A 27520-nucleotide genomic window follows, 5' to 3' on the forward strand; every position below is an offset into this window, starting at 1 on the left:
TTTATACCGTATGCACTATATTTAGAAATGCTATGCAGAAGGAAGTTTTCTCCCTGTGAATTTATTCTGACAACTCTGTCATAATTCAATTGATCAGATAAACAACTTCATAAAAAATATTAGCTAATCTGAAAGGTTAGCAAAACTGCTCCAACTGTCTTGCCTTCTGCAGCTGAAGGGGATTTCTTCACTGTCCAATCTTCTTGCAATCTGTTTGCAAGCCAGTGTTTTAGTGAAACAGCCAGCTCAGCAAACAACCAAATGAAAATGTGCATTTTTCACAAGGGTCAAGTCTTTTATTTAACTTTGTGTTCCTCAGGGAGCTGTAGCAGTTGGTATATTGCTGGGGAAGCTGTAATCTTAGTGTTATGTATAGTCATACCTCGGGAATGAATGTGCTTCAGGTTGAGCGCTTTCAGGTTGCGCTCCACGGCAACCCGGAAGTAACGGAGCGTGTTACTTCCGGGTTTCGCCGCTCGCGCATGTGCAGATGCTCAAAATGACATCACACGCATGCGCAGAAGCAGCAAAACGCAACCCACGCATGCGCCGTCGAGTCTTACGTTCCATTCAGGATGCGAACGGGGCTCCGGAACGGATTCCGTTCGCATCCCGAGGTACCACTGTACTAAACTTCGATTCTAGAGCAATAGGCAGGTAGGATCCTAGAATACAACAACTGATTGGCTTGCAGGAGAAGACCATCAGGCTCCAGGAGGAAGTTAATCGGCCTATTAGGCTGGTAGGATTGTAGAATGCAGCAACTTATTGGCCTGCAGGAAAAGACCAATCAGGCTCCAGAAGAGAAGCAGAATCAGCCAATCAGACGGGACTTATTGTGTAAATAATGTATATAAAAGCCTGAGGTTTTTTGGGGAAATTTAACCACTGTTTTACAAGCTGCAATAAAGAGCATGAAATCACTGCAGGACTCCGAGTATATTTCACTTAGGTTGGAGGCAAAATGATTTCCTTTGCTTGAGCCATCTCTTCTCTTGGCTGCCTTCCCCTTAATTTGAAGCTGTATGCCTTCAGAAAGCATTGCCTCTGAAGTGTTGTGTAGATGCCAAAGACACAGGCACCTTTCCTGTTGCGAGTAAAGCAACAGCACTTGCAATCAGTTACCTGAACAAGTTGGGGGCAATAGACAGAAAGGCAACCTGTTCTGTTGAAATATACTCGGAGTCGAAAGTGGATTTCATGCTCTTTATTCAGCTCATGGTGGTGAGGAGGAATGGAAGTTCCCCCACAATATCTGCTTTATATGCATTATTTACACAATGGGCTGCATGTGATTGGCTAATTCTGGGATTCTCCTGTAGGCCAATCAGGTTGTGGATTCACTGCCACCTGGAGCTGGATTGCTCCTGCGGACCAATCATACTGCTGCATTGTTCTAGGACCAATCAGACTGCTGCATTCTGAATCCTATTGTTCTAGGACCAATCAGACTGCTGTATTTTGGATCCTATTCAACTCAGTACATAATATCTGTCCTCCGTGGTTCCTTCTTGACTTGTTCTCATGCAGAGTGTGTTTCCTCAGGCTTTCCTTCCTTCCTGCTTCCTCTCCAGTTCGTGGTAGCTTTCTTTGGTCAACCTCGTGACTCCACATGTAAGCTTGTCCTCAGCATGGCTTTGTTTGCCAGCTAAAATCCAATCACAGAGCTAAAACTCTTGGATCCAACAATGTGACTTGGCCATAGCACTCGCTGCTCTAGTAATTTCCAGATTGGATTACTGCAAAACGCTCTACATGGGGCTCCTGTTGAAGATGATTTGGAAACCTCACCTGGTCCAAAACTCAGCAGCTAAGTTACTGGCTGGAGTTGTGTTTGGAATTGATATAAGCCCTGTTCTAAAGCAGTGGCACTGGTTGCCAGTTCATTTCCAGGTGAATTTGAATATGTTCATACTAGCCTTATGAGGAAAAAACAGCTCCTTCTCCCTTATGGGGTACCCTAGAGCCTGTATGGAGTCCTTAAGCAGGTTCCCTATTGGAAGGAGAAAATAACAGAGGCCAACCAGAGTACAGTGGTACCTCGGGTTAAGAACTTAATTCATTCTGGAGGTCTGTTCTTAACCTGAGGTACCACTTTAGCTAATGGGGCCTCCTGCTGCCGTCGTGCCGCCACCGCATGATTTCTGTTCTCATCCTGAAGCAAAGTTCTTACCCCGAGGTACTATTTCTGGGTTAGCGGAGTCTGTAACCTGAAGTGTCTGTAACCTGAGTTACCACTGTATACTGTGAAGCAAAGCAGCTAGTAAACATGATCTTTATTAAACTGTTGCAACAGGGCCATCACTACACGCAGGAGGGAAGAGGGACCCAGAACAATGGCGTGCAACCCCTTATATAGACTTTTGAAATTGCCCACCCATTTCTGTGGACGAGAATTGAGCCCGCTCCTATCAACACAGCCCCTCATCAGATTTTACTTCCTGGTTATGCTGGGCTGTGACAAAGAGACAAGAGTTTAAGAGCTAGCTTTTATGAATCTGGTCACTTACTCTTCCCATGGGTTTTAGTTGCACAGGCAAGTGCAATTTGTTTCCTTGAGGTCAACCAAAGCCGACAACTTCCTTCCCTGCTAATGCTTTCACATAACTATTTTCCTGTACATTGCAATTAGCGACCGCATCAGGCATTTGCAATGGCTTGCATTCAGTGTGCATTCAGAAGCAGCCACAAACCACAAAGTCTTGTCTCCTGGAAACCCAAATGAACGTCTCAAAGGATGTCTTTTATTCATTCCCCTTCCTTGGCAGCAAGCTCAGCTTTTACACTTTCTGGCCATTGTGTTTTGCCCTGAAGGGTCAACATCAAAAAGACCAAGATCATGGCCACTGGGCCCATCACCTTCTGGCAAATAGAAGGGGAAGAAATGGAGGCAGTGAGAGATTTTACTTTCTGGGGCTCCATGATCACTGCAGATGGTGACAGCAGTCATGAAATTAAAAAACATCTGCTTCTTGGGAGAAAAGCAATGACAAACCTAGACAGCATCTTAAAAAGCAGAGACATCACCTTGCCAACAAAGGTCTGTATAGTTAAAGCTATGGTTTTCCCAGTAGTGATGTATGGAAGTGAGAGCTGGACCATAAAGAAGGCTGATCGCCAAAGAATTGATGCTTTTGAATTCTGGTGCTGGAGGAGACTCTTGAGAGTCCCATGGAGTGCAAGAAGATCAAACCTATCCATTCTTAAGGAAATCAGCCCTGAGTGGTCACTGGAAGGACAGATCCTGAAGCTGAGGCTCCAATACTTTGGCCACCTCATGAGAAGAGAAGACTCCCAGGAAATGACCCTGATGTTGGGAAAGATGGAGGGCACAAGGAGAAGGGAACAACAGAGGACGAGATGGTTGGACAGTGTTCTCGAAGCTACACACATGAGTTTGACCAAACTGCGGGAGGCAGTGGAAGACAGGAGTGCCTGGCGTGCTCTGGTCCATGGGGTCACAAAGAGTCGGACACGACTAAACGACTAAACAACAACAAATGTCATAGAATCATAGAATTGTCGAGTTGGAAGGGGCCCCAATGGTCATCCAGCCCAACCCCCGGCAATGCAGGAATCCTGCCGACAGCCATCTCTGGATAGGCTTGAACCACCAACCTCCTGGTTAACAGCCAGGCGCACTGACCCATTGTGCCATCTGAGGGTCCATGTCAATGACATTAGAAACTTAACAGTGTGCAGGGATGCTGCACATCATGGGATTTGGCTGCCTGAGGCAGCTGCTCCAGCCTGCCTCATGGTCGGGCCGGCCCTGCTTCTTAACAGTCCCATCAGCCTCAGTCAGCATGGCTATACTGGCTGGAGCTCAGCAGGTAGGTGTGGCTGCATATGCACAAATGGGACCTTTAGAAATGGCAAAATTCATAAGCCAATGGGGCAATACTTTGGTCCACCAACCAGGGTAGGCTGCTCTTGGGTTCAAATTCCACTTGCTGATCCAGCAGGCTCCTCTGATGTTCTTATTGACCATGCTTAAATCCCCTCCCCCCAAAAAACAAAGGAAGGCGGCCATATGACATTTCCTTCCCCCCTCCCTATTAATTTATTCAGTTTGTGAAATCGCTGAGAGCATTATAGAAATAAATGTCTGTCTACTCATACACAGTGTTTTTTTCTGGGGGGATGCAGGGGTACACATACTCCTAAGCATTTTGTGAATCTAAGTTTGGCCTCATTGAGGGGCAGTATTTCAATATGAGTAGGAAAATGAGACGCGGGTGGTGCTGTGGGTTAAACCACAGAGCCTAGGACTTGCTGATCAGAAGGTCGGCGGTTTGAATCCCCGCCACAGGGTGAGCTCCCGTTGCTCAGTCCCTGCTCCTGCCAACCTGGCAGTTTGAAAGCACGTCAAGTGCAAGTAGATAAATAGGTACCGCTCCGTAAACGGCGTTTCTGTGTGCTGCTCTGGGTCGCCAGAAGCGGCTTAGTCATGCTGGCCACATGACCCGGAAGCTGTACGCCGGCTCCCTCGGCCAATAAAGCAAGATGAGCACCACAACCCCAGAGTCGGTCACGACTGGACCTAATGGTCAGGGGTCCCTTTACCTTTACCTTTAGGAGAATGAGAGTACCCCTAAACATTTTTTTTAAGAAAAAAAGCACTGCTCATACATGTCCGTAACACAAGTCCAGAGAGTTAACAAATGGGTTCCATTTATCTGCCAGATCTATTCTTCTGTGTTTTGTATCAGTCAATTTATTCACTCCAGGTCTACGGCTTTCATGAATTGCCAGCGCAATTTGACTTTTTGAAGGATGAGCCCGAGCGCATTTAGCTCCTTTTAATACCAGAGCGATCACCTTTTAATTTCCCAGCAGATCGCCCTCTAAACTGTTAAATAATATTTCACGGGGAATGAACTATCAAACTGAAACCCACTTCAATACTTAATTCCAGTAATTGTTCATTTTGGAACAATCCCGCTAGATGCAAAACGCAAGCAGGACATTTTCTAAATTAGGAATCGTCAGCAAGTTTTACTGTACATGATTAGGGCTGGTGCGCAGACCATACATTTAAAGCACAACTCGCCCTCCATCCCAGATTGATGGGAACTATAGTTTCTTAAGGGTGCCGGGGATTGTAGCTCTGCCAGTGTAAACTAGAGTTCCCAACAATTCTTGGGGTGTGTATGTATGTGTGTGCTTTAAATGCAAGGTGTCTACGCAGCCCAGGACTCAATTGAGACCAAGGTTTCAGGAGGGTGGGGGCGAGAGACTTAGATAGCAAAGCTAATAATTTTTCTTTAGGTCCAGGCGTTGCAGCTATGAAATATCACTGTGCTTTTGTTCTATCCATTTGAGCTTTATGTAGGAAGATTGCAGACCTTACCTTTTGCATTTTCCATGGCTTACCATTTCTTTGCTTTCTTCCGTGCCTATGTATCATTTATTTAATTTATTGATCATTTCCCGCAAGGCACGCCAAAGCAATTTTGTGATAATGGCACCATAGATAAAAACGTACACAAATTCAGTCCAAGGGAACTAAAGACTCATATATGTGTGCATATATATGTACCAGTTAGGGACAGGGAAGCAGTTTGGCTTGGTTCAGTTGAGGACCCAGTAGATTCACACTTATTGAAACAATGCACGGCAATGCATGCAACTCTCCTTCAAAATCTGCACTTTCCCGAACTTAACAACCCTCTGAACTGCACTCCCACTCGGGGCCGGATTGAGGTTTGATGAGGCCCTAAGCTACTGAAGGTAATGGGGCCCTTTATATGTTCAGCTGTCCTTTGTCAGCAACAAATTGTCACTGTTTTTGTGTTGAATATATGCTATATGGTAATTTATGGACCTAATAGGTATCTAAAGCCGTTTGCACATAACAAAATATGTATTTTATCAAAGTAATTGTTGAACTGAAATACAATTAAGAAGAAGTATATTAATAGTGAAATGAAATTAAGAAGAAGTATATTTTTGGGGGCCCCAAGAGAGTGGGGTCCTAAGCTATAGCTTGTTTAGCTTATACGTAAATTCGACACTGCCAAATTCCTCAACTGTCGGACCTTGCGTTCGACCGAGCTCCTCCTCCGGTCGAGTCTTCCGACGTGATTAACGACCTGAGCCTTTCATAAGGCTCCAGGCACATTTCCCCATTACGCAGAGTATCCAGCAAGCAGGGAAGGACGAGGAATAAGAGCTACATTGCAAAGAGCTTTATTTCTAACTATGCAGACAGAAAAGAAACATCCTCTCTGTGAGAGCAGAGAGGCAACCGAACACAAAGGAACAGGAAACCAGTAATGTCACATCCATCTCCCGTCTTCCATGAGACTTCCAACAGTCTGGAATGTCTGGAATGCAAAACAGAGTCTTGTGACTCCAAGCACTGCACAGTGGCTAAACAGAAACCAACACCAACATGGGATAACAACATGGTACAGGGTTGCCACATGCTGATTTCTCCCTGCTCCTTCCCCCTTTTAGGATAGCAACACTGGACTACAGTGGTACCTTGGGTTACATATGCTTCAGCTTACATACGCTTCAGGTTACACACTCCGCTAATAAAGAAATAGTGCTTCAGGTTAAGAACTTTGCTTCAGGATGAGAACAGAAATCGGGCTCCGGCAGCGCAGCAGCAGCAGGAGGCCCCATTAGCTAAAGTGGTGCTTCAGGTTAAGAACAGTTTCAGGTTAAGAACGGACCTCCGGAACGAATTAAGTACTTAACCTGAGGTACCACTGTACTTTGCAGGGTTGTTGTAATCCATGATTTCTCAACCACAGCAACTCCCCCCTTCGCACAAAGCGGGGCTTCAGCCTGGCCACTGCTGGCAACAAAATGCTGGACTTGGTTGACATTTTGTCTGGTCCTGCAAGATACATCTTAAGGTCAAGAGCCAGGAGGCCCTTTCATTGCTATTGGACCAGCTCCTATGATGTCACAGCTCACAATGCCACAGATAATCCAGAAACCCTTGAATGATACAGTTAGTTTTTTGGGGGGGGCAGGCTATTGTGGGTGAGGGCAAATGAGAGAATGCTGGGAGATATTTTATGCCAAGGTCTTTCAAATGACACGTTGCTGGGCACAGATGAGCCCAAGTGGCCTCGGACAATGGGGAGATTTTAAATTTGCATCTGCTTCAATAAACGAGCATATGCTCAATTCTCTGGCAGCATCCCCCCGCTTCCCCCGAGAGCAAATGCCAACTCTGCCTTATCCCACTCGGACCGGGTGGCTATAAATACATCTGAGATTGTGATGCGGTCTGACACTGTGTTAAAATGGACCATATTCCCAACCTAAGACAGATAATTTCTCTGTACAAGCAAAATTGTCCTCTGCGTACAAGCTGCTGATGCTCCTGCTAATAGATTTCTCCTTCGCTGTCAGGTTCTGTAAAGATGTTCAGTCTCTGATGGTTCTGAACTCAACACGCCTGGGACCTCTGCTTCCAGGGTTCCAAGTTATGCAACCTTGTGGGTCTCCAGCTGAAAACAGATAAAGCCATTCTATTTCCCTTGGTAGTACCTTTCCCAGGAAAATCAGAGGCTCACTATGTCAGGTTCCTACTGGAAGACCAGACAAATGCTAGAACATTAGCAGTGGCGAAGTTTTTATCAGTGGTTGCAAGAACCAATGATCCCTATCTTTAAGTCTGAACAAAATGCTTGTTTAACCTGGAGGTAGGCTGTCTGAATTGTGCATTGCTTTGTAACGATTTGTTGGGTCTCTGGCTTTATCAATCAATCAATCTTTATTACGGTCCATTCTGCTTCCTGAACCTTTGAAGAAAGGTTGTTTCTACTCTACCCTCCAAGTGGCATAATGAACTTTCACAGCATTTTTATGCAAGAGTTTGAGCTGTCCCCAATTCAGGCTGGATCTACACACACGGGGGGGGGGGATGCTATAATTAAGTCAGAAATTAAATTGTTATTAAAAAAAACACTATTTAAAAATTGCATAGATTTTCTTTTGCTCTCTGGCACCATCTAGTGCTGCATATTTATAACGCATTCAGAATGTTTTTCTCTTACTAACGTAGCTGAGTCCTCAGTCTTTACCTCTGCCATTATTTGCACTACTTGGCCTCAATTTACCACCTGCAATATGGGGATAATAATGGTCTAATTTTCAACGGCTCTTGGAAGATCAAACGCCCAGGTGGGGAACCTGAGGCCTGAATGTCACCCCCAAGCATCAGACCTTTTGATTACCTGGAGGGAAGATGTTTATTGCTCATCCTCAACAGTGATAACCTGGTCATTTCAATCCCTGCTCTGGTAACCTCCGAGGTTAGATTTCTGAACCTGCTTCTGAAGACTTTCTGGCTGTTCCAGTTCCTTCCAATAGGGCACCTTGATTGTCAGCTGGGGACTGAACAAATGGATCATAGCTTGCTTCTTCTGAAACATCTCCACCCCCATCATTCAGCCCAGACATTGAGGTCCAGGGCTGAGGGTCTTCTGGCGGTTCCCTCACTGCAAGAAGTGAGGTTACAGGGAACCAGGCAGAGGGCCTTCTCGGTAGTGGCGCCTGCCCTGTGGAACGCCCTCCCAGGAGATGTCAAGGAAATAAACAACCACCTGACTTTTAGAAGACACCTGAAAGCAGACCTGTTTAGGGAAGCTTTTGATTTTTGATGTTTTATTGTGTTTTTAATATTCTGTTAAGGAACGCGGGTGGCGCTGTGGGTTAAACCACAGAGCATAGGACTTGCCAATCGTAAGGTCGGCGGTTCAAATCCCCGCGACGGGGTGAGCTCCCGTTGCTCGGTCCCTGCTCCTGCCAACCTAGGAGTTTGAAAGCACGTCAAAGTGCAAGTAGATAAATAGGTACCGATCTGGCAGGAAGGTAAACCGCGTTTCCGTGCGCTGCTCTGGTTCGCCAGAAGCTTCTTAGTCATGCTGGCCACATGACTCGGAAGCTGTACACCGGCTACCTCAGCCAATAAAGTGAGATGAGCGCCACAACCCCAGAGTTGGTCACGACTGGATCTAATGGTCAGGGGTCCCTTTACCTTTACCTAATATTCTGTTGGAAGCCGCCCAGAGTGGTTGGGGAGGCCTGGCCAGATACGCAGGGTAATAATAATAATAATAATAATAATAATAATAATAATAATAATAATAGTTATTTTCGTCATCGTCATCATCATCATCATCTTCACAGTCTGCCAGTCCATTTTCTGACCACAGTGCCAAGCCTTCCTGGACACTTGTCTTTTATGAAATTGACCACTGGCTTAATTCCCTCCTGCCCTTTTGCCACCCAGACTAGCTCTTCCCGCACAGACAGTTTTAATAGCTAAGCTTGTGCTTTCTAATAGCATCCTCCTTTTCTTTTCTTCCTTCCCTGACTTTCCCAGAACCATGTTAAAACATCGCTGCGGCTCTCTAATTATCACAACACAAACCTCCTCCGCAGGCCTAGTGAGTCATGGCGACAGTTTGGCTCTGGCAGTGACCTCAAGTATGTGCTCAGCAGGTTATGAAGGAAACACCCGCTGAGAGCCTTAATGAAGCATGGCGATTCGGGGCTTAATCAACTCTGATAAAGGCCTGGGCAATGGAAAACAATGGAGCAGAAGTCGGGAGGGTGTTTTCTAGAATTCCTCGGAGCTTCTGCCTTCCATTCTCAGGGCCAAATGGCGGGGGACTAATCTTCTCCGTGCTAAAGATACATAAGAAGAGCTCTGGTGGCCAATGGCCCATCTAGTCCACAATGGCCAACTTGATGCCCCTGGGAAATGTGCAAGCAGCATGGCTATGTTCTGCAGACCCACCAAGCACCCTGGATTTACAGACACCATTGAGGTTTCTGATTTGATCCCAGAATGTCCTCAGGCGGCGAAACAGGACATGCCGCTCCTGCTCTTAACACACTACAGCTCCCATTATCATAGCTGTCAAGCGTCCCTTATTTGGTGGGACAGTCCCTTATCCCAGCACCATGTCCCGCTGCTGTCCCTTATTGATGATGTCCCTTAAATTTCCCAGGTTTCAAAGGAAGCAGCTCCTCTCCCTCCCTCCCTCCCTGCCGGTCAGAGAGGAGGGAGGCTCCAACTGTGTTGCTTGGCTGCGTTGCTCATCCAATAAGGAGTCTAAGAACGACTGGGGGGTGGAGCTTGCATGCCTTGTGCCGATCAAATCGGCCGCATTGCCTGGGGACTCGCCTTTGCTCAGCGCTTCCCAGCGGAGAGGTGACGGTGGTTTCCCTTGCTGCATCCCCTTTGCCGGGTTGCCGCGCTGTGGGAACCACCGCTTGAGGCTTCATTTGGCTGCTGGTTGACTAAAATCCCTTATTTTGGCTGCTGATCCCTTATTTTCGAGGCTGCTGGTCCTTTATTTTCAAATCTGTAAGTTGACAGCTATGCCCATAATTCTTGGGGGGGGGGGGGAGCCATGACTGGCTGAAGTGCTGTCATCACGCTTCAGATGTGTGGTGTGAATATGGCCGTAGTCCATTCTACTGCCTCAAAAAATTCTACCATTTCATTCGGTCCTCACTTTGCTGCATGTGAGATGGGGGGTTTATTGGCTTGTGGGGTTTCTTTATTCTTGTTTTTATTAGGTATTTTGTATTTTTATCTTATGTTTTGTGCTGTGAACTGCCCTGAGGTCTACGGATGAAAGGTGGTATACAAATTTGATAAATAATAGTAATAATAATAATAAATAAGTAAATAGAAATTTGTAGGCCGAGGCTCCGCCATACATTTTTGTACCCATGAGCACAACCTTAGCTCAGCATCTCTAAGAAATCATGTTGCAAGCATTCATAGGTGCCTCCCTTTCTCCCTTTCCTCTCCCTGAACCCCTCCAACTTTTTCAACAAGCTGGGCGTTCCTGTCGCTAGCATTGAGCTCATCCCTCTGCCTCATATCTTTGTTTCCTGAGCTGCTTATGGTTGGCAAGAGGCGTTTGGCACGTGAGTCAGACTTACCTCAGAAGTCAGCCTGACCGGAAGAAAAGGAAATCATTTCTGCGCAGCATCCCCACCTCTGTATTGCAAACATGGCAATACATTGTCTAAATGAGTGTTGCCACATATTCCCCAACGTGAAAATCCGGACAAAGTTGTTGAGCTTTCTTTCTTTAGGTCAATTTGAAATGATTTATCAATATTAATTAATTTTAATGTTCATTAATTTAAATAGTAATGTTAATTAATTTTAATTTTAATTATTTTTATTAATTTAAATATTAATGTTATTAATTTAAATAGTAATGTTAATTAATTTTAATTTTAATTTTAATTAATTTTAATATTATTATTTTTAAAATATTAAACCCCCCTTGCCATACGTCCGGGTTTCACCAGACATTTTGCCGATTTGCTGAAAATCTGCCCAGGTGCCATTATCCTTTTTTAAAAAAAATACTATTTATTAGTTTTCCAACAATTTAAACACTACAAAACAAAATGAACAATACAATACAATACAAAAACACTACATAACACTAACACATTAGATTAACAAAACAAATAGAACGCAACCTGCAGCGGTGCGTCTGCGCATGCACGGGTCGCGATTCGCCGCTTCTGTGCATGCACGTGAAATCGTTTTGCACGTCTGCACATGCGCGAGCGGCAAAACCCGGAAGTAACCCTTTCCGGTACTTCCAGGTCGCCGCAGAACGCAACCTGAAAAAACGTATCCTGAAGCAAACGTAACATGAGGTATGACTGTACAGTCGTACCTCGGCTCACGAATGCCTTGGGAGTCAAATGTTCCGGCTCCCGAACGATCGAAAACCGGAAGTGGGTGTTCCAGTTTTTGAACGTTCATTTGGAAGCCGAACATCCAATGGGGCTTCTGCGGCTTCTTGCAACCAATCAGAAGCCGCGCTTTGGTTTCCGAACGTTTCGGAAGTCAAACAGACTTCCAGAATGGATTCCGTTCGACTTCTGAGGTACAACAGTATATGGATTTAATAGATAAATAAAAATCAAATCTTCTTGTCCAAGCAAGAGTTCCAGGGCGCATTCGAGGCAGGCAAAAACACTCAGGGTGTAAGGCCAATGAGGAATGTGGTGTGTGGAGAGGGGGAGGCAGCCTGGGGTGTTAAGTTGTGGGTGAACATATCAGACGACACAGCGATTTCTCCAAAGCAGCTCTTTATTTGTAAGCTGGAACAGAACTGAACTGAAGGGCTCAGTCAGCCTGCTTATATAGAGCTCCAGTACCTTGCTACTGTAACAACTTTCTAAAACTATCCAATCACTGAACGTCACTTTCGATCCTTCATTTGCATACAAACTATCCAATCACTGAACGTCACTTTCGATCCTTCATTTGCATAACTATCTACAGTATCCCCCTGCTGGCCCAGGGTGAGAACTTCAGTACATAACATGGGGAGTGTTCCAAGGGCCAGATAGAGGGAACGTGGGGGCCACATTTGGCTGCTGTGCCTGACGCCACAGGCCTTTCACAAACACAGTGAAACTGAGCAGGCCAAGGGCAGTACCCGCTCCTTTTAAACAGTGATTACGCAGACGGAGTTCCCAATGGATCTCACTCAAAAGACTCCGCAATTCTCTGGGTAGAGTGACTGTAAATACCACTTTCCTGCGTCACCTGGGAAAGCAAATGGCTTTCAATTGCTTTAATGAACACTGACGCTCGATTGGAGGTGGCAACAAGTCTCTTCAAGGCACAACACGTAAATAAATGACACCGGGACACCCAGCGTGTTGCTGTTTACCTCCGGCTTAGACGTTGGGGGCCGGGATTGAGTCTCGCGGGGATACATGACTGAGAATCCATTTAACCCTCCTCCCTGTGACTTCAAGTTAATTTGAACACACTGCATTCCCCGGTAGAGCTGTGAATTTGAGAGAATAAGTGCAGCCAGGCTTCGTTCATCCCGAGAACCTCGACTCTTCCTTCTGCAATCTCGGTGTCAGCAATTTAAACAAGTCTCGAGTCTGCAAATTACTTCTTAGGCTGAACCAAATGCCGCCTGAAGCAGGCGAGCAGAACTCAGCCTCTGTAAGAAATGGAGCTGGTGTGGGTGATGGGTTAAGTTTGGAAGCAGAAGCGGATTTTGGGCAGCGTGACTGGTTCCACTGGGAGCTGAGCCTAGGGGGCACTGCAAGGCGTGGAAACGACGCCGTCGTGAATTGAGGAGAATGGGCGGTGAGAGGTCTTGCACAGGGACGCCGCTGAAGTTTGAAAGACCCAAGTCTGACTCTGGGGGCAGTTAAGGAGTTCTGCACGTCAGTTGCCCATGTGACTACGATTTCATGTCCTCAGTAGTTCAGTGCAGGGTCTGTTCATGATTATCACAGCTATGCACCTTCCAAGATTATGCAACTTTCTAAGATTGTACAGTGGTACCTTGCTTCTTGAACGGCTCAGCTCCTGAACAAATTGGCTCCTGAACACTGCAAACCCGGAAGTGAGTGTTCCGGTTTGCAAACGTTTTTCGGAAGCCGAATGTCTGACTCAGCTTCCAATTGAGTGCAGGAAGCTCCTGCAGCCAATCGGAAACCGTGCCTTGGTTTTTTGAATGATTTTGGGAGTCGAACAGACTCCCGGAATGGATTAAATTAAACAATCAAAGACCCACTGTACAGTGTCTGTCATGTAGATATAAAACATCATCATCATCATCATCATCAACAACAACAATGGTGGTATTATAATAATCTCTATGTGTTGCCTTCCAGCTAGATCCATTATTTTCTGTGTGGATGCATGAGCAAATGATTTATGAATTGCCCTGAGATCTATGGATAAATTCAATAAATAAATAATTTAATTTATTGAATTTAATTTATTGAATTTAATTTAATAATTTAGTTAACTAATTATTATTAATAATAACAATAGTTTTGAGTGCTCCAGTATCTTTTTTTCCAGGTGGCTTAAACTGTGTTTTCCACGACTTTCCAATGTATATAATGGAACCTACACAGCTTTGGCCTTTAACTACCTGTGTCCTTTTAGAAGTGGGTGGGATGCAATCGCATTGCCAGACCCTCCAAGTGTTCCTATTTTCCAGGGACAGTCCCGGATTTACAGAAGCCCTCCCAGTTATAGAACAAAAAATACGGTACTTCTTCTTAACTGTATTTCACTATTAATATATTTCTTCTTAATTGTATTTCAGTTCAACAATTACTTTGCTAAAATACATATTTTGTTATGTGCAAACAGCTTTAGATACTTGTTAGGTCCATAAATTACCATATAGCATATATTCAACACAAAAAACAGCGACTTTTTGTTGCTGACAAAGGACAGCTGGACATATAAAGGGCCCCATTACCTTCAGTAGCTTAGGGCCTCATCAAACCTAAATCCGACCCTGGGGAAGACTTTCAACAAGGTTAAAAGCTTCAGAAGTCATTGCTGGCTTGAGCACAGTCATCTGAAATCTGCTTCTCTACCCATGACAAACCCAACTGGGGCTGACGAAGCACCGCATCACTCATGCAGATATATCACTCGATATCTTATCACCTCATGACTTATCACTCAATGACTCACAGCTGAATGTGTGAATGACGGCCGTTTTAGAGGGCCCAGTGTGAGTTGAGCTCACATGAAAACTCCATCTGGGATGCGTCAGTGAGAGAGTGCTGTACACTCACGTGTGAACAACCTGCCTTCATTGAGTGGGCTTTGGCCTTGAAATAATTGCCCCAGGTTGCAGGGGAAACTTCAGCAAAAAAAAGTGGGGCCAAGAAGCACCGTGTAAATTTAAAATTTCTAGTGTGAGCATAGATTTCAGGGCCTGGCAGGAAACAAATCAGTGTGCCCCTGGGGATGAGGGGGCTGTAATCTTACTTGGGGGGAGGTTGTGGGGGCCTGTTCCAGCAAGGAGGCATGAATCAGCCCAGAGATGGAAAGAAGACAAGGTCCCAACCAGAGAGGAATGGCAAATCAAGCTGATGGACTACGTTGAAATGGCAAAACTGACTGGAAAGCTCAGGAACCAAGAAGACAAAAACTTCAAGAAAGAATGGGGGGGGGGTATTACTTATTTAGGAGACTACTGTAAGCAGATGAGTACATTAGCAGGATTTTAATAACACTTGTAATGTAACAAATCCTAAGCATAATATGGGCAGATACAAAATATGGATTATGAAATGCTTTTGAATTCTGGTGCTGGAGGAGACTCTTGAGAGTCCCATGGTCTGCAAGAAGATCAAACATATCCATTCTGAAGGAAATCAGCCCTGAGTGCTCACTGGAAGGACAGATCCTGAAGCTGAGGCTCCAATCCTTTGGCCACCTCATGAGAAGAGAAGACTCCCTGGAAAAGACCCTGATGTTGGGAAAGATGGAGGGCACAAGGAGAAGGGGACGACAGAGGACAAGATGGTTGGACAGTGTTCTTGAAGCTACCAGCATGAGTTTGACCAAACTGCGGGAGGCAGTGGAAGACAGGAGTGCCTGGCGTGCTCTGGTCCATGGGGTCACGAAGAGCCGGACACGACTAAGCGACAACAAATGCAGTTGACAATGTTCACAATAAGATCCATGGAGGGGATTGGGGGGGGGGAGTCTAGAGATTCGGAGAAATCTTTAAATGTGGATATTTATTTGGTATTGTTATACATCTACGCTTGTAAAATCAAATAAACACTATTTTCAAAAAGGAGGCAAGAATCAGAGGCAGGGGACACTTCAGAGATGGAGGGTTGAAATATACTCAGAGTCAAGAGTGGATTTCATGCTCTTTATTCAGCTCATAGTGGTAAGGAGGAATGAAAGTTCCCCAAAGTAAGGATGCCCTAAACTCCCGGGTGGCAGATCCTCCCCTGAATTCCTGGACTTAGTAAAATTTAATCAAGGTTTGATTAAACTGCACCAAACATAGGTAACGGTGAAGGGACCCCTGACCGTTAGGTGCAGTTGTGGATGACTCTGGTGTTGTGGTGCTCATCTTGCTTTATTGGCTGAGGGAGCCGGTGTACAGCTTCCGGGTCATGTGGCCAGCATGACTAAGCCGCTTCTGGCGAACCAGAGCAGCGCACGGAAACGCCATTTACCTTCCTGCCAGAGCAGTACCTATTTATCTACTTGCACTTTTGATGTGCTTTCGAACTGCTAGGTTGGCAGGAGCAGGGACCAAACAACGGGAGCTCACCCCGTCGCGGGGATTCGAACTGCCGACCTTCTTATTGGCAAGCCCTAGGCTCTGTGGTAAAAGGTAAAAAAAAGGACCCGGGTGGCACTGTGGTCTAAACCACTGAGCCTCTTGGGCTTGACAATTGGAAGGTCGGCGTTTCGAATCCCCGCGATGTGGTGAGCTCCCATTGCTCTGTCCCAGCTCCTGCCAACCTAGCAGTTTGAAAGCACACCAGTGCGAGTAGATAAATAGGTACCACTGTGGCGGGAAGGTCAAATGGCATTTCCGTGCACTCTGCTTTCTGTCACGGTGTCCCATTGCGCCAGTAGTGGTTTAGTCATGCTGGCCACATGACCTGGAAAGCAGTCTGTGGACAAACACCGGCTCCCTTGGCCTGAAAGCGAGATGAACACTGCAACCCATAGTCACCTTTGACTGGACTTAACCGTCCAGGTGTCCTTTACTTTTACCTTTTTTAATTTTAACCAAACATAGATACTCCTGTGCAGAGTTAGCTAGCATTGCCATATTTCAAAAAGTTAAGTTGTTAAGCTTTTCCCCCATACATCTGTGTTTTTCCTGACATTTGGCAAAATTCCCCCCAATGCCATTTTTACACCCGAAAACCAGGACATGTCAGGCAAGCTTAGAGTTAGCTGGATGCGCAGATTTAGAAGGCTGATGGTGGCCTAGCATTAAAGGAGAAATATATTGTTCCATATTTCAAATAAATCTCTGAGCGGTACAAAAGATGCGTTAAAAAAAACACCAACCACAGACAAAGTGTGCTTTTGTTTCATTCCATTTGTGAATCACTTCCCATAAAATACCTCAAAGGGATTTCGCAATGAAAACATCGCTAATGAAAGCAATTGCTGAATTTAATAGATAATAATAAAAAAACAGTTATAACCATTAAAAACACTTTTAAAATGTAAAACCAATTAAAAACACTTCGCTACGTAAAAACAATTTCAAATCCAATACAGAGTGGGATACAGATCTCTGCTTAAAGATGAAAAGAGCTATGTACCTGCCTGATTTGTAGAGGAAGTTTCCCCCCTTTTAAAAAAAGCCATTTAAAAAATATCCTTTTAAAGCAGCTATACAAATGAAAGGAACTAACATATGGAGTCCATAACAGCTACTAGCAAATCCAAACTACAGAAATTCAACTAGCCCTCCCAGGTATTCAAGTATGTAGTTATAGGTAGCAGCTGACTACTTCTGTATTTTTTTTGGGTAGAGTATTATTTACCCATCAAATATATTGATTTACATTTAAAAAAAAACAAACAGACATGCCACGACTTTTATAAGCCCCCCACCATTTCCTGCCCCCGGGAGATCTTGCAAAAGACATGCACACATTTATATATATACATGGACGTAAATAGCGAGGGCAACTTCAGTGTCAATGGACCATTTTCATTGTGTTATTTTTGTCACATTCCCCAAAGGACAAACATTTTCTGAGGCTTTATTAATATCCACAAATTCCCCCTGCTTTGCAATACAGCTGCTGCTGTCCAAGCAAAATGGGGAAAATAAAGCCAACATTCTGAGAGCTCCTTTCGGGGCTTCGCCAGGGATTTTAATAGAAAACATGGCCTCCCCTTCTTCTTTTAAATAGCAGGAGTTTGGAAGTTTCCTGAAATTAAATCCTCGAGCAATGACCCCTCCTCCATATTTGCTGTGTCCTGGCAGGCGTGTTTCAAGCAGTCTGCTGCACAAATCACAGTTCTTTACAAATTACCAATTCTGCTCATTTTTCGCCCTGGCTTTTGACACTTGGTGTGTATATTAAGGGCTCGCCCTACTCTTCTCATTGATGATCATTTTAAACTGATTTTAAAATCAAATTCAATTCAACTCAGAACAGGATGTTCAGGTCAGGAGGTCAGGGGAAGGGACCTGATTGACAGACTTCAATCTCTGCCTTCAATCGTATGGATTGCTGCTTCAACTCTCTCTTATATATGCTGTGTTTTAATGCTCTTCTTGCATTCAGCATTTTAATTGTGCATTTCCATGTTAATGTACTTTGGCCACCTCATGAGAAGAGAAGACTCCCTGGAAAACACCCTGATGTTGGGAAAGATGGAGGGCACAAGGAGAAGGGGACGACAGAGGACGAGATGGTTGGACAGTGTTCTCAAAGCTACCAGCATGAGTTTGACCAAACTGTGGGAGGCAGTGGAAGACAGGAGTGCCTGGCGTGCTCTGGTCCATGGGGTCACGAAGAGTCGGACACGACTAAACGACTAAACAACAACAACTCTGCTACGTAAAGGAACTTGCTGGCACAAGTTAGGAAGGCTATTAATAAACAATATATCATCTCCTGCCACCCTGAACATTCCCACAATCCTAAACATGCTATATCTTTCTTTTTTGAAGTTTCAAGACTTCATTGTCCAGGGAGACGGCAGGAAGTGTTTCTATTTACCTTTCCCTGACAATTTCTGGCGTAATGAAAGGCTTTGTTGGCATCCCAAGACTCTGATCAGTTTCTCAAACACCCTGGATTTCCTTCAAAGTTGCACTGAGTGACTCTTGGGTTATTATTAGGTAACTCGTTGTTTAGTCTTATAAAACACATTGTCTACCGCTTTTTGTTTGATGGGGTGTGCATTAGATAAGTTGCATAGGCAACATAGTTTGAGCATATTGCACTGATCCTGGACTGAATCCACTGGCTGCCAATTAGTTTCCATGCAAAGTGCTGGTTTTGACCTGTAAAGCCTTAAACTGCTCAGACCACAATCCCTCAAGGGTGCCTCCCCTCCCTCATATGAACTGACCCAGACCCTGAAATCACCATCTGATGCCCTGTTTTGTGTGCCTCCTCCACAAGAGGTCCGGAGGGTGGCAACATGAGAATAGGCCTTTTCTGTGGTGGCTCCCTGCTTGTGGAATGCTCTCTCCAAAGAATCTCGCCTGGTGCCTTCATTATACACCTTTAGGCACAAGGCAAAAAAAAAAATTCCTCGTTAACCAGCTGTTTGTCTGATTAATACCTGATAGGTTTTAAATGAATTGTGGAAGGGGTTGGATAGGAGGCGGGGTTATTTGTTTATTGCTGTTTTTATTATGGTATTTTGTGGGGTTTTTTTATCTTGTATTTTTATGTTGTGAACTGCACTGAGATCTATGGAAGAAGGGAATCAGGCCAAAGCTACTTCCTGTTGTCTATCCTGAATCTTCCAACACTCAGCTTCAATGGATGACCACACCAGTGTTCTACTATTAGGGAGAAAGGGAGAATCATAGAATCATAGAATTGAAGAGATGGAAGGGACCCCGAGGGTCATCTAGTCCAACCCCCTGCAATGCAGGAATCTCAGTCAAAGCATCCATAACAGATGGCTATCCAACCTCTGCTTAAAAACCTCCAAGGAAGGAGAGTCTGTCACTTCCTGACGGAGTTTGTTCCACTGTCAAACAGCTCTTTCTGCCTGAAAGCTCTTCCTGATGAGACACAAGAACTACCCACGCTGGAAGAGTGGCAGACGAAGGTGATAGACTATATGGGACTGGCTGAGATGACTGGCAGAATCCGTGACCAAGGAAAAGAGACGGTGGAAGAAGATTGGAAGAAATTCAAAACTTATCTTAAGAACTGTTGTAAAATTAATGAGTGCTAAAATGTTATGGGTAATGTAAAACAGAATTGCAGTGACAAATAATTGGGTAAGAGAAAAAGGATTAAAGAAAGTGAATTATAAGTAATTGAAATTAGGGGTTGCTGGAAAAGTTTAAAACAGGGATGCAGAAAAGGGAGGTATGGGGAAGTCGTTGAAATAAGGTTTAAGAAAAAGAGGTTATGAAATTATACGTGTTTGTATGTTTGTTTGTTTGTGTATTGTCAGTTGTGTTGTGTTTTGAGATATGTTGGAAAATTAATAAAAAAATTATTTTTTTTAAAAAAGAAAGCTCTTCCTGATGTTTAGTCGGAATCTCCTTTCGTGTAACTTGAAGCCATGGGTTTGAGTCCTACCTTCCAGGGCAGGAGAAAACAAGCTTGCACCTTCTTCCATGTGACAGCCAATAATAATAATAATAATAATAATAATAATAATAATAATAATAATAATAATAATTTCTTATTTATACCCCACCCATCTGGCTGGGTTTCCCCAGCCACTCTGGGCGGCTTCCAACAAAACACTAAAATACAATAACCTATTAAACATTAAAAGCTTCCCTAAACAGCGCTGCCTTCAGATGTCTTCTAAAAGACATCTTTCTCTTTGACATCTGGTGGGAGGGCGTTCCACGGGGGGGTGCCACTACCGAGAAGGCCCTCTGCCTGGTTCCCTGTACCTTGGCTTCTCGCAGTGAGGGAACTGCCAGAAGGCCCTCGGCGCTGGACCTCAGTGTCCGGGCAGAACGATGGAGGTGGAGATGCTCCTTCAGGTATACTGGACCGAGGCCGTTGAGGGCTTTAAAGGTTAAGATATTTGAAGAGGCCTATCCTATCTCCTCTCAGTCTCCTCTTTCCCAGGCTAAACCTATCCATCTCCTTCAACTATTCCTCATCAGGCTTAGTTTCCAGACCCTTGATCATCTTGGTTGCCCTCCTCTGCACACCTTCCAGCTGTCAATATCCTTCTTAAACTGGGGCACCCATAACTGGATACAGTATTCCTGGTGTGGTCTGACCAAGGCTCTACAATGTCCTTTTTCATGTGAGGGCAAGTGGAGCTATATACAGTGCTTGTAAAGCAAAAGGCAGATTTGCACAGTATCCTGACACGCAGAATGTCCACTGTAATGCAGGGTGCACAATGGGTGGTTAATCCAGCAGATGGATAAAGAGGCCCTCCGCATGTTCCGCGCCGCATTTTACACATGACACGGGAGGAGCTCTTATTCCCATAGTCTACAGTGTGTAAAGTCTACATGTCAGAATGCTATGCAAATTGGCCCGGACTTTGCAGCTGCGTGCCAAACGCTGACTCATGCTGGCAGATGCTCAGCACCGGCTCACAGCTGGGAACCAAAACAGCCAAGACTTTTCATGGCTCTGAAATAGCCACGTGAGAATGCCTTTATTGATTTCTATGCGATTTATACAGGCACAATATTGCAGCTGTTCCTCCCTGCTCTATACATGTGGGGGGAAAAACAGCTTCAAGTCGCTTCGTACTAAATAATAATAATAATAATAATAATAATAATAATAATAATAATTTATTATTTATACCCCGCCCATCTGGCTGGGCCTCCCCAGCCACTCTGGGCGGCTTCCATAGAAACCAAAAATACAGTAAACTATCACCCGTTAAAAACTTCCCTGAACAGGGCTGCCTTAAGATGTCTTCTGAATGTCAGGTAGTTGTTTATCGCTTTGACATCTGCTGGAAGGGCGTTCCACAGGGCGGGCGCCACTACCGAGAAGGCCCTCTGCCTGGTTCCCTGTAGCTTTGCTTCTCGCAATGAAGGAACCGCCAGAAGGCCCTTGGCGCTGGACCTTAGCCTCCGGGCAGAACGATGGGGGTGGAGACGCTCCTTCAGGTATACTGGACCGAGGCCGTTTAGGGCTTTAAAGGTCAGCACCAACACTTTGAATTGTGCTTGGAAACGTACTGGGAGCCAATGTAGGTCTTTCAAGACCGGTGTTATATGGTCTCGGCGGCCGCCCCCAGTCACCAGTCTAGCTGCCGCATTCTGGATTAGTTGCAGTTTCCGAGTCACCTTCAAAGGTAGCCCCACGTAGAGTGCATTGCAGTAGTCCAAGCGGGAGATAACCAGAGCATGCACCACTCTGGCGAAACAGTCCGCAGGCAGATAGGGTCTCAGCCTACGTACCAGATGGAGCTGGTAAACAGCTGCCCTGGACACAGATTTGACCTGTGCCTCCATGGACAGCTGTGAGTCCAAAATGACTCCCAGGCTGCGCACCTGGTCCTTCAGGGGCACAGTTACCCCATTCAGGACCAGGGAATCCTCCACACCTGCCCGCCTCCTGTCCCCCCAAAACAGTACTTCTGTCTTTTCAGGATTCAACCTTAATCTGTTAGCCACCATCCATCCTCCAACCTCCAAAGTCACGGCTTTCTGCTTTTGCAACCACAAAGCTCTCTCCCTCTTAATTAATTAATTCTTAATTAAGTAATGAATTAATTAATCTTCCACTCAATGCCAAAACTGGCTCTAAGTGGTTTACAAAATATAAAACCCTGTTACATGAAGATTAAGGTATAAACAGCCATAATGAAAACACTCAATAAAATTGTTCCCGTTGAAATGTTAAAATGTAAACACCCATAATTCAAATACAGCATTTCAAACAAGAGAGATTAAGGGAATGTCTATGTAAGCAAGTACTATGGAAACAAACCACGTATGTTTAGCATTTTCAGTCCGTGCTAATAGGATAATGACTTCTAGATTATTTACCCAGATCTGGCCGGCAAACGAGAGGTTTCTCCACCCCCAGTCTAGTACAGTGGTACCTCGGGTTAAGTACTTAATTTGTTCCGGAGGTCCGTACTTAACCTGAAACTGTTCTTAACCTGAAGCACCACTTTAGCTCATGGGGCCTCCTGCTGCCGCTGTGCCGCAGGAGCACGATTTCTGTTCTCATCCTGAAGCAAAGTTCTTAACCCAAGGTAATATTTCTGGGTTAGCGGAGTCTATAACCTGAAGCATATGTAACCTGAGGTAAAGTAAAGGTAAAGGGACCCCTGACCATCAGGTCCAGTCGTGGCCGACTCTGGGGTTGCGGCGCTCATCTCGCTTTACTGGCTGAGGGAGCCGGCGTACAGCTTCCCAGTCATGTGGCCAGCATGACTAAGCCGCTTCTGGCGAACCAGAGCAGCGCACAGAAACGCCATTTACCTTCCCGCCGGAGCGGTACCTATTTATCTACTTGCACTTTGACATGCTTTCGGATTGCTAGGTTGGCAGGAGCAGGGACCGAGCAACGGGAGCTCACCCCGTCACGGGGATTCGAACCGCCGACCTTCTGATCGGCAAGTCCTAGACTCTGTGGTTTAACCCACAGCGCCACCCGCATCCCAGGTATAACCCGAGGTAGCACTGTAATATAGAGGGCTTGAACTCTGCATTGCATTAAGGCTTGCCCCACTTTATCCCACAACTTTTCCCCTTCCACTCTGCCCTCGCCATCATGACTGCCATCCAGTTTAATGGTCCCCTGCAATCTTAGGGCGAAACTAGATATGAAGGGCAGTCACATGGAACACAAGTTTCCCCATTCATAGACAGAGAGAAGCGAGTGTAGGTGACCCAAACTTTGTACAAATGGAGCATTGGAGAGTGTTGCCTTATGTCAGTAGGCACTGCAGCAATAAGCCTCCCCCCCCCGCCACCTCCCATCCAATTCATTTACAGTCCTGGGCAGCACAGTTTTAGAAGGATATCGACAAACAAAAAACTGGGCAGAAGAGAGCAAGGAAGATGATGACGGGTCTGGAAACCAGCAAGTATTATTAGTATTTTAGTATTAGTATTAGTATTAGTACTATTTATATCCTGCCTTTTTGCCAAGTTCAGGATTCAAGGTGGCTTGCACCATTTGAATGCAACGGTCATCAAAATGACACATAAATGGCCACCTTGATTCGAACTCAGCTCTCCCCGGTCCGAGCCTAGCACTCATAGTAACTCCTCTGTGCTAGCTCTGTATTGCTTCTGCATGTTAGCCGAATGTCAGAAACATCAGCTCCTGCAAAATGTGAAACTCTGGAACACTCCAGACGCTTAACTCTGAGCTAATAATAATAATAATAATAATAATAATAATAGTAATAATAATAATACAAGCCTATTCAGACTGGGCCAAGAAGGATCTCCTGCTGCCCCCTAAAATTCTGTTTGGAGGCAAGATCTGACGGTTGTGATGTATGACTCATTCACCACAAGGGAGAGGGAAAGGATGAGTTTGACAGAGAACACAAGTGCGTTTTAGATCTTCAAATGCTTGAAGTGTACAAATGGAAATTGATTCAGGAACAACAAAAAGCAACCACCTAGGATTGTTAGAAAGATGTTGGAAAAAGAAAATTATATGGCTTTGGTAGTAATGATATATAAGGATTAAGTAAAAATGAATTGATGAAAGAGTGGACGTAAAACTACAATATATTAAATCAAATTATTAAGATAAAAACAAGGTTGGAAGGATTTGCTGAAATAACAATTTGAATTAGAATACAAAAATGGGAGGTGTGAGGAGGTCAAGGAAATAAGTAAAGGAAGAAAGTTATGTAAAGGTTTAATCTGTCCCCCCCTTTTTAAAAAATGATTGTACTTTTTCTGTCTTTTTTACTTTTTTTCTTTTTTCTCTTTGTAATCTTCAAAATTCTGAATAAATATTATCTAAAAAAAAACAAAACAAAACAAAAAGCAACCACCACCCACCCAGCCTAGAGCTGTTTCTGACCTATGGGGTAGGTTGGGGGTCTCTGAATTTCAAACTCAATCGATTTGCTCTCTTGTGGAAGAAAGTGATATCTGCTTGCAGAGATTGTTGCTGTTGTTCTTACACTTTTCCTCCAAGGAGCTTGAGGTGGCATGTGAGTGGTTCTCTCTCTCCTCATTTAATCTTAACAACAACCCTGTGAGGTAGGCTAGACTGGGAGGCAATGATGGGACTGAGGTGAGCTTCATGACTGAGGCAGGATTTGAACTCAAGTCCTGGTCCAACACTCTCGCCACTGCTCCACCCTGGCTCTATATACAGTGGTGCCCCGCAAGACGAATGCCTCGCAACACGGAAAACTCGCTAGACGAAAGGGTTTTCCGTCTTTTGAGCTGCTTCGCAAGACGAATTTCCCTATGGGCTTGCTTCGCAAGACGAAAACGTCTTGCAAGTTTGTTTCCTTTTTCTTAACACCGTTAATACAGTTGCGACTTGACTTCGAGGAGCAACTCATAGAACGCAGTGTACATAGTAGCCTTTTTTGAGGTTTTTAAAGACTTTGGTGATTTTTGAAGCTTTTCCAAAACTTCTTTTGCAGCCATTTGGTAAGTTAAGCTTTTAAAACTTTTTTGGGGGGTTTTGGATTTTGGGTTGGGGTGTTTGGAATTCAAGGACTTGGTGTTGGGGAGGGGTTTGCAAGAATCTGGAAGCTTGTGTGTGTTTTTTTCTGCATTTTTCTGATTTTTTGTGACCATTTGGGCACTCTGCTGTTTTTTTAAAAAAATTCTGGACTTGAATTTCTGTGTGCTGGGTGGCTGGGGGAACAGTTGGGGAGGGGTTTGCAAGAATCTGGAAGCTTGTGTTTTTTCCCCTGCATTTTTATGATTTTCTGTGACCATTGGGCCACTCTGCTGTTTTTTAAAAAAAATTCTGGATTTGAATTTTAAAATGCTCTTTACAGTATGTGTGACTTTAAAGAGCACTTAATAAACTCTTGTTGTACCAAATTTGGCTTTGTTTGGACTTTTTTTGACCATAGGAACGCATTAATTGATTTTCAATGCATTCCTATGGGATTTCGTGCTTCGCAAGACGAAATATTCGCTAGATGAAAAAATTCGCAGAATGAATTAATTTCGTCTTGCGAGGCACCACTGTAATTTTCCAAATCCAGGGTGGGATCCTGCTAACTCCTCCTAGTGCAATGGGACTTTCTCCCCCTCTTCACCCACTGCACGTCCCTGAGCCCCCAAAATTGGCCCGGAACCCCCCCCCCAAACAGCACATGAGGCTTGTTCCATCTAGCAAGATGAAAAACTGGTACAGTCATACCTTGGGTTGTGAACGTGATCTGTGTGGGAGGCACGTTTGCAACCCGCAGTGTTTGCAACCCACAGCGCTGTGTCTGCGCATGCATGTGACGTGATCCTGCACTTCTGTGCATGTGCAAAGCGCAATTTAGTGTTTCTGCGCATGTGCAAGCGCCGAAATCCGGAAGTAACCCATTCCTGTACTTCCGGGTTTGGCACAGTATGTAACCTGAAAATGCGCAACCCGCCGCGTTCGCAACCTGAGGTATGACTGTACTGATTTGATGGTTGCCATAGTGTGATGTTCATTTCCCCCTCTAAATTATTTTATTCCTTTTAAAGAAAGGTGAGCAGGACTCACACGCCTGATTGTCTATTGAGGAGGCCGTTTCAGATCTCAGCACTTATTTATTTACATTTTTATTCCACCCTTTCCCCAAAGTGGCCCTCACCATGGGTGGGGGAAACTGTGGCCCCTCAGAGCTGGTTGGACTTCCTCTCCCATCTCTCCCAGCCAAGATTGCCAGCACTCACGGATGATGGGAGTTGTAGTCTGGTGACCTCTGGAGGGTCGCAGGTTCCCCATCCCTGCTCTCACACTTCTCCCTCCACAGATTTCATCTTCAAAAAATTTGAATTATTTTAAAAATTCCACCTCCCTCAAAACAAAACCAAAACCCCCCCAAAACTGTGCATTTTTTATGTACACTTCCCCCAATTTTTTGGCTGGAGAGCTTGCACTGCAAAATTTGGGGAAGTGGAAATTTTGAAGAATGCCAGTGTCTATGGTTTGCATCTTGTTAATTTTGTGTGAATTAGGTAATTCCGTCTTTAAATGCTAACTGAACTGCATTTACCCCCCATTCCTTCACAGGCCTAGTTCTCAGTGAGATGACACACCTGTGCCTGGGCTGTCTCACTGCAAGTGGAAACTCAGGTGGCTAAATTCTCCTCCTTAGCAATAATTAAATAAACAAATCCCTGCATGTAGAAATCCAGCACATCAGGGGTTTCTGTCTTGAAGAAACATCTAGTGTGCATCCTAATTCGGACGACAGCTTGGTGTTCATACAAAAGTCTTATTGGGAGAGGATTGGCGTGTTTGTGTGTCACTCTGCCCCTGATCCAGTAAACAGATGCGCGGGCCTGTAGCCCAATCAGAACACTCGTCAGGCTAGGCAGAGGAGGAGCTTCTATCTCCCTGGCAACCATCCTCCACAGCTTGGCCCTGTGACCTCACACTTTAGACACCGTGACTCTGCTGGGGTGTTCTCATCCAATACAGAGATCCCCATTTATTTATTTATTTTGCAAGAGATGGAAACTCCAGAGGTGAATTATGGGGTGGGGGGTGGGAATGATGGGACTGGAGAATGAGCACATTTGCAATAACCACAACATGCCATTAGAACAAAAGGAAAGTAGAATATTTGAGCCAACCAACAGAACGAGACAATGAACAGAGGTGATAGACTCCGAACAGTTCCACCTCAGGTGTGGAGTTCTGTATCTCCCCACCCTCAAAAAAACCCCAGTCTCTGTGCAGGTACAGAAATGAGCGCACAGAAGGAGAGTAGCCGTGATCTGCTCCTTTGTTGCTTCGTATGCAGAACATCTTTGCAGAAGGGAGGATACAAAATGAAGGAACCCCCCCCCCCAAAAAAAATCTGAAGCCACCCAAAATCTGAATCAGTACTGTCCTGAATTCTGCTACCCAACTTTACCTTCTCATCCCATGTAAC

The 27520-nt window shown here is 44.9% G+C and overlaps 1 protein-coding gene and 1 long non-coding RNA gene across 3 annotated transcripts in view; both read right to left on the minus strand.

Annotated features, from left to right (window-relative positions):
- Positions 1–27520, minus strand: part of RHOJ (ras homolog family member J) — a 63577-nt gene that overhangs the window by 34992 nt on the left and 1065 nt on the right. The window lies entirely within an intron of this gene.
- LOC310767017 lies at positions 12089–12340 on the minus strand. Its single transcript, XR_014550580.1, has 2 exons — positions 12249–12340; positions 12089–12200 (listed from the first exon to the last, which is right to left on the minus strand). It is a non-coding gene; the product is annotated as an uncharacterized lncRNA (long non-coding RNA).

This window comes from Podarcis filfolensis (genome assembly GCF_964270895.1).
Source record: "Podarcis filfolensis genome assembly, chromosome: 1".
NCBI lineage: Eukaryota > Metazoa > Chordata > Lepidosauria > Squamata > Lacertidae > Podarcis > Podarcis filfolensis.